This window comes from Lissotriton helveticus, chromosome 4_1, assembly GCF_964261635.1.
Source record: "Lissotriton helveticus chromosome 4_1, aLisHel1.1, whole genome shotgun sequence".
Classification (NCBI taxonomy): Eukaryota; Metazoa; Chordata; class Amphibia; order Caudata; family Salamandridae; genus Lissotriton; species Lissotriton helveticus.
This window is the reverse complement of record NC_136063.1, coordinates 1,351,299,042-1,351,312,982: the sequence shown is the minus strand read 5'-3', so window position 1 is coordinate 1,351,312,982 and position 13,941 is coordinate 1,351,299,042.

The window sequence follows — 13,941 nt, the reverse complement described above, 5'->3', positions numbered from 1 at the left end:
GTGGTCAGGTTTTACAAATTTGTATTGCATTGATCACTTTTGCTAATTTTTTTGTGTTTTGAAGGAAGAAAGAAGTGTGAAATGCTAAGTTAGGTACAAAATTGGGTTAATACATTCCAGCATTAGGTAGAATCTTGGTATATCTCACATCTTTAGTGGGGTCACAGGGTTGGATTCCGACTGAGAGCTTTGAAGATCATTACTTGGGTGGCTGGGGCACCACAAGAAATACATCTCAAACTACAACATTACAATTGCAAGTGACTTTCTAACTTTATTAAAAATAGTTCTATTAATAGTTCAAATTATCTATAGAAAGCTGTAAAATAACATTTTGCACTGTGTATGATGTGCCTTGTTTACATTCTTTTGAGAAGGGTCTTTATTTTGAAATTAATCATATCCTGTTGGATATATTAGCACATTGTATATGAAGGTTCAGTGTACCTTGTGCAAATCACAGGTCAAAATCTTTCTATAGTCATGGTTACCTTTGACTGGATAGAGGTGGTTTCCCAGATAAGGCTATTTCTCCATGCTTACATATTGAATGAATCCTAATTAGTGAATTATCAAAGGCAGGTAGGGAACCTGAGGGGGGTAGCAGGAAGGCTGCCCATCAACAGACTTTTGACCCTTGCATTATGACTTTATGAACTAGAGAAGGGTAAGGGGTGGATGTTTGCTGGAACCTACAATGATGAGAACCACAAGTCAGAGATTATCTATTCTATCCAGAAAGGCACCTGAAATTGTCTCTGGCAGGCCACTTCTGTTTTGCAATGCTACCTGGTCTGACAGATAAATTAGTGACATGAGACCTTGACCTTAATGTGAAATATGAATCAACACTGGAAGTCCTGGCAGGTGGTGAATCTCATGCTACAGACCCTGAGTATGAGGGTGTAAGACTCTGACTTGAGTGATCAGCCTCAGGAGGTCCCTTTAGGTGATCCCTTAGGGGCAGGAACATATACACAGATTGGAATTGTCAGAAGATGTCTGCAAGTCCCACAGTGGACGATTCCAGAGATGCATGGAGTTCATAGAGACACTTTACAATCAGACGTGTAGATTCCCTATTACTAAGTAACCTGAAAGGGTCTCATTAGTGTCCTGTTTGGGCTTAGGTGAATAATGTGACTACTTGCTAAAAGTGGGACCTACCCAGGCACATGATATGTACATATAACTGTAGATTGGTGATTAGGGACCTAGGCCAATAAATGTCACTGTTGACAGTCTGTGTGTAATTGCACTGGGCCTCTTCATTTTGTTAACCATGCTGATAGAGCCTGCCATTTGCCTTTGCCACTTACAATGGGAACAAAGTGAAACACTTGACTTTCCTTCCCATGGGTGTAACTATTGGTTTCTGAGATAGATCTATGTTAACTCTATAGTTATTCATATAGGTGTGGTCCACATGTGGCATATCAGAGGGGTAATAGTGGGAGTTAAGCCTGTGAGAGTGATGACAAGCCCAGCAAAACACATAACAGGCAAGAAATATAGAGAAGAGAGGACATTTGTATTTTCAGTCATTGATTAGTTTCCTCCTACAAAGGATTGTAGGGACATTCCCCCTTTTGCCATGCCCCCTAAATACTTTTGTTTTTTATAGATTGTATTTACTACCCTATTTGACTCTGAACCCTGAGAAGCTTTTAAACATCCCAATGCATGTAATGTGACCCCCTAAACATGGTGAAAAGTGGTTAACATAAATACCCATTCCAGATTCCTTTGAAAGGCAAAGGAAAGCAGAACTGCTTCATCAAGATTTAATTGAGCATTTAGCCTATTTAACTCCACTGCTGTCCATAGAACCCAGAAGGAAGATACATCTATTCCCCTTTAGAAGTCACAAATGGTGCATACAGCGGGGGCTTTGGGTAATGCAAATGGACAAACATTGACATTTACACTCCCACTGTTCCAGTGGCTGTATCTCCACATTTTCCTTAAAAACACAAATCTACATGTCCCTCTCAACCTTTTGTTATTTTGATCAGGTATCAATCCTTGACTCTTTCCTCTTTCTTATCAATTTCGTTTGGGAAATTTACTGGATGACTTAAGAGTTTAAATTTGGTTTGGTACTACTCAAATACTTCTTATGCATTTCCTGGACAAAATGTTTTTTGTGCCACATCAACTGTGAGTAAGCAATGAGATATCAATGAAACGGTATTCACCTAATAAGGCACAGGATCAATCACTTTTAACTATATGAAAATATTTGAATGGTACATAATATTGTTTTGCCATCAATATGCTTGGAATTTTCAGGGAATTGCATACATTGTGTACACAAGATGCACAAGAGACTGGCCGAAGCAGAAAATATCTCTCATCAATACATTTTCTGCACAAACTAGTGCCCGAAAAAGCATAAAAATATGCACAACTGCATAAAGGCAAATTTTACAAATATTGTAAACATAATTACAATTTCATCTTAGCCTAGTCTTGCCCCATATTTCACGATCTAACAACATCTGGGCTATATTTTTTCAAGATAGTGTTGATCTAATCAATGTTTATGCAAACTGTAGACTGTAAGTTATCTTTTACAGTTTTGGAAATTAGATTATATATTACTGGTAAAGTGTTGGGATAGTGTGCTGTAGAATAAAGTAGTTTTGTCAAATTAAGGAGGTATGGTCTGCTGACACCCACAAAAGTGGATCATATACTCCATATTTCAAGAGGCGAGGTTCCATGGGGTTTAGTCAAAGACATGATTATTCAAATGGAGACTGGAGAATGGAGAAAAACAAATGGGTAGTGTCAGCATTGCTATATTTAACAAATTATCTACCTACATTAAGTGAGATGGTAATGTCTTCTTAGAAGTAGGCAATATTTGCTGAGAGGATTTATATCCGTAGTCTTTCTTCAGTACTTTAAAGTTGTGAAAAGTACCGGTGAATTAGAGTTTTGTCTGTTTTTCCCATGTTGCAGATATGTTTTCTTGTTTGCAAAAGATTTTATTAAACCAAGGTTGGCTCAGTTTGATGTTTTCTGTTTACAGTTGTTTTGGCGTGATGATGTAAATGCATATATGTGAACATTGTAAATATTTAAAGTGCTACGCAGTTTTGCAGCTGCCTCGAGTGATTTAATTCAGATAATAAGCAGTACTGGAAATTGATCAGTATCCCATTTTTTTAGGTGTCATATCTAGGTTTGCTTAGAAAAATAGTTGTGATGTTATCTGTGAGGAGTGTATGAAGGGGGTGAAAAAATGGTCAGATTAATCATTTTTTGCAGCGATTAACATCACAGGTGATGAGTATGTTAGTTTGGCTATAGCAGAAAGTCTTAAAACAACAATAAAATCAGAAGAAACGAAAATATCAAAACGTAACAAATAAAATGTCCCAAAAATACAGAAAATCACTAAGCCTCTTCATTACACTCAACCTTAATAGAGCACATGTCCAGTCCTGTTTTTCCATAGAAAGATTTCAAATGTATCTGTAAGAAATTCACCAAGGACATCACTAGGGTAGAGTCCACCTAGAGATACTTTTGCCAGCACCTGTTGATCGGTTGTCGCATTTGAGAACATTACATTTAAACTAAAGAAGCTCAACTTATTGTCATGTTTTCTAAATGCTTATGAGTGCAGTAGTTTTCTTACAATTTCCTACATGCTGTGCTCCAACTTTTCCAATAGGAGAGAAACAGGATGACAGCTGAATTTGTCTGGTAGAGGTCAATCTGCCTGCCCTGGCACTACACTTACTCAGCAGCATGAAAGGATGCCCTGGTAAATAGTTACTAAGCTCTGAACTGGTTGAAGTTGAGAAAATAACTGCTTTGCACAAATGTATCTCCTCAATTATAACAAGTAGAACTTGATGCTTGCTGGCATCGAGCATCAGGTAACTCACAGATTCGTAACCATCACATAATTTTTGATGATGGAGGAGAATTGTTTGAAACCTTCTGACTAGGCTTGAGGCAGACCTCCAAATATCTCAATGAAAGCAGCCTGGAGCCACAAAGTCTAGTTGCTAAGTGTTAAGTGACCAGCAGTCTCAGAAGAGTACAAAGTGGGCACAATCATTTACAAAATATAAAAGAAACGGATCCAACCAGTTGTGCATGCCCCAAGAGTAGAGACAAATCAAATCTATGGCACACATTTTTTTTCTGCACACAAAAAATACTATCATTTTAAACAACAAATGACATAGTACACAGAACTGAATGCCCAGTTAACTACAGTGGAAACTTCACTTGGTATTGTTTCAGTTTTTCTTAGGAAGAATATTGCTCCATGAAAACGATGTGTACTGCTGGAAACGTTCTCTATACAGATATTTTCATCAAACGCAACGAGAGAATGCTTAAAGAAATTCAGATCATTTCTCTTTACAAAATAAGAACACTATCCAAATGAAAATGGATAAGGTAGAGATTATGAACGAATTGTATTTATATGAATGTTTTGAATTTAACGAGCAGCTGTGTAGATTTCTTAAAGTTAAGTGTGAAAGATTATTTTCTGTATGAAAAAAGTGAACAGACCATTGGGATTAAAGTAGTTAAGTATAATGGTTTACCTTAACATCTTAAATGCAGGTGCATTGAGCTGAAACAAATTAAAGGGAATTGATGTATAATGATTTGTCTTTATTTCAGTTTTATGTGTCTTTTTGTGATTAGGGTCTCATGGGATTATATCTTGGATAATGAAAGACACATTTTAAATGGAATTTGATATTTGAAGGAATGACTGAACTACTGTACAGTACATCACCTTTCTCTGGATGCCTACATTGCATATTTTCACACACTGAATATAACTACTAAGTTACACTTTATTGGATTATAAGAGAACTGACATATTTAAGAAGAAAAATAAATACATTAAATACATTAAGATGCAGGATGCACAAGTGGCATTGACATTTTTCAATTTAGCATCGTTCACGTTAACACAAATATCATCTTTCCATGAACACTGCCCTGGCACAGGTCAGCCCTCTCTGCCTCATCTCAAGACTTCTGATAACATGAGAAAGAGGAGGGGGCTGAGGCATGATCTAGAAACAGAGTTCTGTTTCAAAATCAAAACTATATAGCTGGACGTCTGGATTGAGCACGTCTCAGGGACATAGGGGCATATTAGCAAAAACTTGCGATAATTATCGCAAACCGCGCTTAGCGCAATTTTTTTATCTCCTCCTATTGCTAGATTTTACCGCGGAGATAACACAGTATTACCAACATTTATCTCCACACCGATAATAAATCCAGCAATAGCGGCGAATGCCATCTATAACACGAGATTTCCAGCGATAAAAATCCTATCGCTAAGGAAAATCTCGCTATTAGGCCGGTGGGGACAAAGCCGTAGAATCCATCTCCCATTGACTATTACGGCTAAGTCAGGTTTTTACCAGGTGTAAAATCCAGGTGCTAATCGCGGTTAGCCCGCGTTTTTTTATTGCGTCGCGGGTATTACTCATAGGCGATAGCTGTGTTAGAGACTGCTTTCAGTCGCTACCAGTTTGGGTACGCCCACTTTGCATGTCATTAGCAATAAATATCGCTGACATGCAAAGTGGGCCTCAAACCGGTCATTATCGCCTGGAAGCTATTGCAAAAGCTTGATATCGGGCGATAAATCGCCGCTTTCTCTGCAAAAAGTGCAGCTAAAGTGGCGATAACGCCCTTGCTAATATGCCCTATAGTTCAATTACAGTTCCCTCACCCAGGCATAATCCATATTATTTGACAGATAAACTTTTCATACATCAGTCAGCAGAGCATATCTGCTACAGTCAGCTGTCAGGGTGCACATCAGTGCAGCAGGAGCAGGATCCCCGAACTGTCCCAGCTTCTTATTGAGCTGTGCTTCCAGTACTATCAAGAAGCTGGGAGAAGGATAGAGGCGGGCTTCTACTTTTCAATACTGCCCTTGGTGCTTTAGCTGCCACCTCGTTGGAAATCATGGCTTGCTGGTTCCAATGCACAGCACCAGATTACTCCTCTACCACTGCCAAGGAGCCTCCGAGTTGACAGCTAAGTAAGCAAGGTAAGTATAAAAAAATGTATTTCCCTAAGCAAGTGTGTGTTTGTGAGTTATTGAAAGTGATTGGGATTGAGTGAAAGTGTGTATGTGTGTCTATGTGTGTGAGAGACAATGAGAGTGGAAGTGAATCTCTGAATTTCAGAGTGTGTATGAATAAGTGAAAATGAGTATGAGGGAATGAGTCGAGGAGACTGAATATGTTAGAATGAATGTATGATTGGAGGTCCTGAGAGGGAGCAGAAGCAAGTCAGGGCTTTAGCTGTCAATGGCGGGGATATCTATCAATGTAAATGCTCAAGATGGCCACCGAGTAGGAGCTCAACCCTATAGCTTCTGCTTGGGGATTACCTTATCAGTAGATATCCCCTCAAAACCGAGCCACCCGACCTCAATTTTCACTTATTTAATGGATTTGACATTCAACACATTGAAACTGAGGTTTTGATGCCGCTTACCTGCTGCTGAATGACTCTCCCAGGATCGGAAGAGCCTCGACTCATCTGCCCCGATGCCCTCGGCAGGATTGTGCCAACCGGGATGGACGACACTCGTCCCTACGTGATCTCGACTGAAGGGATCTCCTGCGATGGACATGCCCTGCTTGCACGATCCTCGCCGCTGATCTGCACCCGATGCCGATGTGCTCTCCTTCCGCACATCCCTAGGCCACGGGTCATACGGCCCCAGTGGAGACAGAACCATATGGAGAGACGGCTCCAGTCGTCATGAAGCTGATTAGCCCTTCATGGATGCTTCCTGTCTTGCCCGAATCCCATCATGGGGCCGTGGACTCTGCCGGTTTGCCCTCCTTGGGCATACTTCTTTGTCTCGTTACTGGTGGCATCCAGACGAATCGGTCCTGACTCCACTGACACGGAGGACTGCTGCCTTCCTGGCCCTCGCAGTGGATCGGGGGACTGGATATCTGGTGTCGGTGTGCCCTCCCGCCACTCATCACTAAGCCATGGTATGTTGCCAAACTGGCTGTTCTCCTGATCTCGACGGTCATCTGGGCCAGTACACCCGAGGATCGTCGGGGTGCAACTGTGGCAAGGCTACCCTACATCCGGCACTGACTCCTTCGACTGCTTCGAGCCAAGCCCGCTGGTGAGTTGGGTTGGTCTCGCGCTCGTTATCTCCCTGATGGTCATTGCAGCCCCGGAGACAGCCACAGCCGACATCTGCTTCGACCCCTGTCCATTGTCCTGTGTCTTGGTCTGGATCGGATATCCCACCTATTCTCGGACCCTCTTTCCCACCACCACGATACTGCTGCCAACGATCTCAGTGCAATTGAGAGGACTGCTTTCTGGCCTCTCGTTACACACCGGCTAACATGTTTGGTTCTACCGTCGTTCTTACTTTGGCTCTTAGCCCCTCTCCCCCTCCCCCCCCCTACGTGCCGGACACCTTCGAGAATGACCTTGGCATATGTAGGACACCGACAATCTCTATTCTAAAGGTGAAAACCGTCGGACCGTCCTCCCGCGATACATCCTCCTCTGTTTTGCTTTTGCTCTGCTATGCCTGTTGATCTCTGAGACCCCCCGGCCCCCTGTCGTGCACCGGCCTCCACCGAGAAGGGCCTCATAGCACACAAGCAGCAGGTCGGTAGCTATTATGCTCATGGTTGTTCCCGCCTCCGATTGCTGAGGGAGTCTACGTGAACGCAGATCCCCAATGCAACTAGTTGCCTGGCCTCACTCTCCTCAGGCTTGCTGAACTGATGGTTACAAATATCGAATTGGCACTCCACGCAGAGGATGGGGTAAGTGCCTGCTCCTTGATCCACATCACTGTGATAACAGGGCCGATTTCATGACCCCAAAACCTCATAATCCTGAACTTTCTAAAATGGCTACTCCCTGCTCTTCATTGTAATAACAGACCCCGATACCGCATAATCCTGAACATTGTAAAAACAAGGCTGATTTCATGACCCCCATGCCACACAATCCTGAACTTTCTAATATGGCTGCTCCCTGATCAACGATCCATCCGCCAGCCCTAAGACCTCCTCGGAGACCTCCATCGCCCACTGAGCCCAACATTATGATAGCATGACTGCATGACCTCGTGTTATATCATAAACTTGAATTACCTAAAATGGCCGCTCCCTGAACAACGGTGCATCTGCAGGCCCTAAGACCTCCTTGGAGACCACCCGCTCCCGTTGAGCTCCTGTTGAGCTCCAACATTGCACTAACATGATTGCATGACCAGGCACCCTGACTCACCTAAAATGGCCGCTCCTTGAACTCCTGTCCCAAGCCCAATCGTTCAGACATCTCCTTTCTTGTCCCTTGTCCCCTGCCTTCAAACCCTCATGTCTCTTGGCTCCCACTAGTCATAAATGGCAATGCCACTACCCTAACCTTCTCCCCAACACTCAAAGCATTTTATCCATGCTTCCACCAAATATAAATGACAGTGGCTCACCCCTGCTCCCACGGTTGTATCCGAAAGATCACAGGTATGTCGCAAACTGACTAGGAAGGTGATTATCTTCAGGTTTCTTCAACTACCACACCATTAACTAACTGCACCCATTCAGAGGCCATTTTACTGCTATTCTTATGAACATTACATTGAACGCTACGGCCCTCTACTGACCCCGTCTTGTCCTACAAGACACATCCTCCGTGAGGATTACACACTGGAAACCTGTACACTCCGACCTTTCAACTAGTCTGCACGACCTAATCTCTACCCATCATGCCCTCCATCGCTTAGTGCAGAACGGACTCCAGACTAGAGAAGTCAGGTACGAATAACTATATATTTGATTATCCGACCAACCTCTCCAAAACGCGAATAAATCTTTGAAACATAGATTACTCAAAGCTAACCCAGAAACCCTTATCTCTAACCTCTATTTCTGTCTAAAAAAAGGTGCAATTACTAGCGACCCGATCTTATATACCAAAAGAAGAGCGCAGTGAAAAATGGTGTTCCATTCTTTACTCAGAATTGCCTCAGCTAAACAGTTTCCTCATGGTCTTACACTCTTGGCTGTGACATCACCCACATTTAGAGCAAATGCTACTTTATCCATCAACAACTGTGGGACTATACTAATTCAGGCCACCGATCGCAATCTGGGCATCTTTGATGACAGATTCGCCTTCCTGAAAAAATCTCTGGACCAAAGTGACACCCCTATTCACTCTAGGAACGTCCTTCCCCCTAACTCGGACTCAGGAACACCTTTTCCCCTCTCTAGTGTGCCACAACCACCTGATGATTGCCCCACATCCCTTGATCAACACTCACGGGGCCCTAGCTCCATCAACACTAGGTGCCTCAGACTCACCCACCATGCCATGACCTAACCAACCACATGCCAGTAATGCTTGAGCAATTGTTATCACCAGCTCTGATCACCTCTCCTACACCGCCCCCACTCCCTCTCCCACTAGCTCTAGCCTACATAATTCCCTCTCTCCACCGCAGGCTCGCCCACTCTCCATCGGGAAATCAGTTCCCCCTAACCTCCCTAACCTCCCTTCCAGTGCCCACTCACCTTGCTCTCCAGTACATCCGAGATGGAACTCTGCCACAGGGGATGTCCCCCCTCCACCTTCTCCCCTTGCCTTGAACTCACCTACACCCTCCCTAGTGAACAACCCCCTCCTCCCTTCCACAAGAGCCATAATCCACATACGGATCGTGCTGCTAAGCTCAAGGAAATAAACCAGGAACTTCTAATTCTCAAAACTGTAATTCAAAATCTAATTAACAACACCAAGGAGGGGGCACTTGATCTCTCTTCCAACAAGACATCGCATGAGATCTTGCATATGATCCAACACTACCATAATCTTCCACCTCCTTCCACTGTGTTATCGAGTGACCTCGGGCTGAAACCCCAAGACCAGAACTGGAATACTACTCCCTACCCTAAAGCCGCATCTTGACCCGCCAGATCCAAAAATCAATTGTCAGAATCAGATATTCTCTCCCTCCTCTGAGATTACAACACCCCTCATACGTCCTCCTCATTCCCTTGTAGAACTTCACTAACAACCCCTTTAAATGCCCCTGGCTCGACCGATCCTAAGCAAGGCAACACGGAGGCTATCCAAAGCATCACATCTAACCCTCATAGACCGCCCAGACTCAACACCAATGCCTTAAACATTAAGAACCTGTTTCAGATGCCCACTACGCAGCCTTCGCCCACGGTCACAAATCACACCTGAAATGCATGTTACTCAACTGTAGATCAGCGGCAAAACATGCCACGAACCTTGCAGATCTCATCCTTGCTCAAGATCTTGACCTCCTTATCTTCACCAAAACTTGGCTCACCGACTCCTTAGGCCCCATCCTTGACATTCTAGTCCCTGCCAGCCACAACATTATCAGACTTGATCAAGTTAAGAAAACGGGAGTTGGCATAGCCTGTATCTACCACAATTCTCTCTCAACAAAACATTACCCTTCAGCTAATCTCTCATTCTGTGACTATCTAGACATCACTAGCCATTATAGACCCTTATGCAACCTGCACATCTTCTACCAACCCCCAGGAGACAAAATCCCTCTAATTGAAGAAACTGTGGAAACCATCTCCTACAACCTGGGCTGACACTGCTCCCAGATCTTCCTTGGTGACTTAAATCTCCATTGGAATGACCTGCATGACCAGGCGGTTAACACTCTCAAAAACTTCCTAACTGACCTTGCCCTGAAGCAATTCTGTGACAGTCCCACGAACATCCTAGGCTCGACCTAGATCTAATCATCTCCAATCCCAACTCCATTCATCTAGAATCTATTCTCCCTGTGACCGGTCAAACTATCACTATATCAACTTCCGTATCCTTGAAAGTTGGAACTTTAAAAGATCACAACCACTAAAACAAAAACAGTGCAAAAGATCACTCCATAATACAAACGTTAACGATTTCATATCTCGTTGCAATACCTTGCTACCACTGCCTGCAATCATGGTTGACGTTCACACGACCTCACTGAGCACTATAACAACACCATGTTGTCTGCCCTGGTTGCAACTGCCCCCCTTCAACTAAAAAGAATACCCATCAAAGACTCCAAACCATGGTTTAATGACAGCCGAAATCCTGACAGATGCAGCCTGAGAGTAGCTTAACATGCCTGGAAAACCACTCCATCCACTGGTCTTCTAAAAACTCTAAGACTAAAAGCAACCTTCTTCAAATCCCAACTTGACAAAGCCAAAAATCGCCCAAAACGGTTGTTTGAGCTGATAAAGTTACAATCCATTAACACTTCTATCAAATCTCTGCACATCTCCTACCCTCAGCCAAACTACGATGCTGTTGATGACTTCTTCCTCGAAAAGGCGAGTAAGATAGAATCAGATCTAAAGTCTGCTCTAATCAAACTCACCCTCTCCGGACTCCTCATTACCCACACCCCACCCCTCACCTCCCTGTCTCTCCCCCCTAAAAAATGCCTCTTGGAGTCAATTCACACCCCTCAATGACACTGCCATCCTCAACATACATAGATGTCCCTTTGGCACATAGCAGGGTGCAATTACACCAGGTGAACAATAGATGTCCATATAGTACATAGCATAGTGAAGTTACACCAAGTTTCTTAACTGAAACCTTCAAATCATGTCAATGACCCCCTTCCCCCCAACTTCTTTAAAGAAATGATAGGATCACAAGTCCCCCTCTGGCCCAAGATCTTCAACGCCTCGTATCTTCAATGCGAGATCCCTGACTGCCTGAAGGCTGGCCTAGTGCTCCCTATTTTTTAAAAAAACACGGCGGACCCTGGAGACCTGAACAACTACTGACAACCACAAACATTGTGATTACATGAACAACTGCGCAAACTCATTGAGCAATTCCAACATCTCGATTAATTCCTATCGGGCTTCCGCACTGGCCAGAGCACTGAAACAGCAATCACTTATACAGTGGACAATGCTCTCACTTTGCTTGACCAGAATGAAGCTTGCCTACAAATACTACTCGATCTCTCTTCTGCATTTGATACTGTCAAACATGACAATCTACTTAACCTCTTGGAATGCAGGATGGGGCTCTCAGGCACGGTCCTTAACCCCTTCTATGCTCATGACGAGCTGAGCTCGTCATGCAGTACACTGCTCGTGTGCTCATGACGAGCTGAGCTCGTCATGAACAATGGGATTTAAGGGAGTTCAGCACCAAGAGTGAATTGCTGTAGCATTCAAGGTGTTAAATGGTTTGCATCTTTTCTCAATGACAGAATGCAAAGAGTCAAATCCAATCAGATTCTATACAACTCCAGTCCCTGCACTCTGGGTGTCCCCCAAGGGTCCTCACTCTCCTCCACGCTCTTCAACCTTTTCATTAAACCACTGACTGTAATCCTCAAAGCATCCAACACCCAATTTCACATGCATGCGGATGACACCCAACTGTACATGAAAATATCCTCCCCCGAAGATATCAAGTCACTCAACGGAACCCTGCTCAAAACCCTAAATTGCCTAGCCTCCAACAACCTCAAACTAAACGCCCTTAAAATGGACTTCCTCCTCCTCTCAACCACTAGGCAAATCCCCACTGTGGTGAAATTTCTAAGTAACCTTACCGCCCTCAACTGCATACCACACATCATTGATTCCACAACATCACTGGGAGTTGTGCTAGATAAGAACCTAAACATGCAAGATCACATCAGAGCATTTACCAAAGGAGTAAACTTCCTACTGAGCATCCTAAGAAAACTCAAACCCTACCTTCCCCAAGATGACTTCAAATCGGCAGTGCAAGCATCAGTCACCTCTAGACTAGAAAACAGCAGTGCTACTCTATGCGGACTGCAAAAAACTCAGTTTAGCCCCCATCAGAGCTTCTCTAAATGCTGCGACTAGACTCATCACTGGTTCCAAGAAAACCAACCACATTTCGCCTGACTTGAAATCGCTCAACTGGCTTCCATTTGAGGCAAGGATCCAGTTAAAAAGTGCATGTATGACCCATAGAGCACTATACTTCAATACCCCTCTCTACCTAACAAATAAGCTTGAACTCTCTGGTCGCACCTGGCTCTCAAGGAGCACCAGCACACTGCTGCTTAAGCTAAAGAAATTAAAAAAACTGAAAACCTACAATCGTACATTTTCTGGCTTTTACCTGAGAATCTGAATTCCCTACCTGTGGAAAAAAGACTGATTCCCTCAACATTTGCCTTCAAAAGGAAAGTTAAAGCTCTACTAATGAACACTATGCTTTCTAGAAGCTTTTCTCCTCTTCCCTCCGATCTTGTTAAGCTGTTTTAGCTACTACCCGACTTTTGTTACAGCCCAGTGTTGCCCTACGTTATGTCATTTTTTTCTTGATATATATTGCTTTACTTTTTTCAAGCAGCTATCTTCCTATGTCCTCCACAACCCGTAAGTAAACTGCTCTGATACCCGCTTGGGTCATGTTCGCGCTATACAACATGTTTAATAAATAAATTTTAAAAAGGTGCAGCAGGTGACCCAGGGCCCATAGTCAGTGAGTGTGTGCAAGTGTGTTAGTAGGTGAGAATGAGAACCAGTGAGTATGAATACAGTTGTGAGTGAGTAACAGTGAGTGAGAGTGAGTATGTGTAAGAATGAGCAAATGAGAGAATGTGAGTTTGAGCGAGTGAGGAAAAGAGACTGAGTATGATTAAGGTACATGTTGAAAAAAATGGAGTGAACCCCTGGCTGGTATTTTATCCCACCACTGTCAAAGATTACCAGCGGCCACTGGCAGAATTAACAGTTAGGGCCTTATTACGAGTTTGGCGGTCCTGAGACCACCAAACCTACAGTAGTGAAATGAACGCGAGCAACCTCGATGGTCCGACCTCCGTATTATGATTGCAGCAGTCGGACTGCAACCAATGAGATACAAGACAGCCACCACCAG